This window comes from Cucurbita pepo, unplaced genomic scaffold (assembly GCF_002806865.2).
Source record: "Cucurbita pepo subsp. pepo cultivar mu-cu-16 unplaced genomic scaffold, ASM280686v2 Cp4.1_scaffold000829, whole genome shotgun sequence".
Taxonomy (NCBI): Eukaryota; Viridiplantae; Streptophyta; class Magnoliopsida; order Cucurbitales; family Cucurbitaceae; genus Cucurbita; species Cucurbita pepo.
Genome location: NW_019647040.1, coordinates 9,320 through 11,374, shown reverse-complemented (window position 1 = coordinate 11,374; position 2,055 = coordinate 9,320). Strand labels below are relative to the sequence as shown.

Sequence of the window (2,055 nt, the reverse complement as noted above, 5' to 3'; positions counted from 1 at the left end):
TTTTTTTTTTTTTTTTTTTTTTTTTTTTTAACCTTTGAGGACTTCTGATGTCTTTCAATAAAGTAAATTAATTCATGAAACTACAGAATAGTACAATTTGATGCCAAATTTATCAAATGTTAGAGATTCCATTGATCCAGTTTTCTGGTATGTTCAGGATGGTGCTGCAGTCACTGGTCTTATTATTGCGGCTGCATCTCTTGTTGCAGTAAATACCACTGGGAATGCAATTTATGATCCCATTGGTTCCATTGTAGTTGGTAACTTACTTGGAATGGTATGTCTTTTGCTTGAACTCTGAGCAAATAATATTTTTCTCCTCATTTGTTTATTGAAAGTGACATTTCACAGTGGTTATATTTGAAATATTCTGACATCCTGAATTAGACTACATAATGCCCCTTGAAATTCCCTTTGAAACTTGGAGGCTTGTTTTCCAGGTGTAATGAATTAATTTTATTTGGAAAGGAGGCTTATTTGTTATTCTATTTTGATATGTTCTTTAAATTTTTCATGTAAGCAAACCAGACATATAGGCTAGTTTTATTTTGTTACATAAATACACAAGCTTCAAATTTTAGTCCCTGAAAACTTGAAACATGCATGACATGGACTGATTGTATTTGATAAAAGTAAATTCAATATTTTCATACATACTAGGTGTACTCAAGGATGTCGACACCTGCTTACTCTGACATAGTTGTGCTATATAATCTTTACTATCATGCTAAGAATATACAAAGTTTCCATCAGAAGATGCTATTCGATGGAGGACATATAAATGATCTAATGAAAAGAAAGCTTCATTGATAAATTGCACAAGGGCATACAAAATATCAACTCCAGAAAAGGAGACCAACTCCAGCTAGCTTTTGGCATCACAAGGATAGCCATAACCAAAGTCTGTTCGACATGTTCTCTAATATAAATCAGTGATAATGAAGTGAGGTAGAAGAAACAGCTTGTAGAACAAAGCCAGGATGTTAGTGGAGTTGCAAAGTAGACGTAGCACATAGTAGATTAGAAACCACTGACATACCGTTATTTTCTCTGCATTTTGCAATTTCAACGAGCACAAGGATACTAAGAAAGGGCTGAGATACAAATGTACATGAATAATAAACAATACATCAGTATAAAAGTTATTAATTTTATTTTGCAGGTGGCCATATTCCTCATCCAGCGTAATCGGCATGCTTTGATCGGTAGAGCAATGGATGAAAATGATATGCAGAAAGTTCTCCAATTCTTGAAGAACGATCCAGTATAATTGTGCTTGATAAATTTTTCTTGAATCCCTACTTTAATATTATACAAAACGAGTTCAAATTTTGAAATCTTCTTATCTAGGTTGTTGATGCTTTATATGATTGCAAAAGTGAGGTGATAGGACCAGGATTTTACAGATTCAAGGCAGAAATAGGTGATTTTTTCTTTTTTACTTATTTTCTTCCCNAAAAAAAAAAAAAAAAAACTATGTTATAGTTAATATTTACTATAAATTGTTACTACAAGTGTTATGCAAAAGAAAGAACCAGATTTTACTATTAGGTGAAATGGAAAAGAAAAGTAAGTCTTTACTTTTGTGTAAAGACCTTCTCATGCCAGAACAAGAAAACACTTATTTGACCATTTAGGACATTAGGTAAAAAAATGTTGAGTTATTTTTCTTTTGCCACTTTTTTTTTGGTTTGTTTCTTCAAAAAGATTCCAGGGGTGACTTTATTCATTTCTGAAGGGTTCTACTATTTGCTAGGTCGAGAAATATCGTTTTCCGTTCTAGCCTCTTATTATATTAGCTAGAGATTATGCTCAAACTAAACAGTTTAATATTGTATACTAAGAAAATACTAATTTGACCATCTAGAGTATTATGTGAAACATACTAATTTGACCATTTGGAGCATATTGTGAAAAAACTGAATTATCGGTTAATATTTTTCAAATTTATGGCTAGGAATGTTAAAGTTTGATGAAATTAAGATATGTGTATTGAAAATCACGTCCCAATTGGTTTTTTTTCTTGGGTCATTTTGGTCATTTTTTTTAGACGTC

At 31.6% G+C, this 2,055-nt stretch overlaps 1 long non-coding RNA gene across 1 annotated transcript; it reads left to right on the top strand.

Annotated features, from left to right (window-relative positions):
- The first annotated feature begins 155 nt into the window (after nucleotides 1-155).
- LOC111785912 lies at nucleotides 156-1,447 on the top strand. Its single transcript, XR_002813723.1, has 3 exons — nucleotides 156-277; nucleotides 1,163-1,264; nucleotides 1,351-1,447. It is a non-coding gene; the product is annotated as an uncharacterized LOC111785912 (long non-coding RNA).
- Nucleotides 1,448-2,055: the final 608 nt, after the last annotated feature.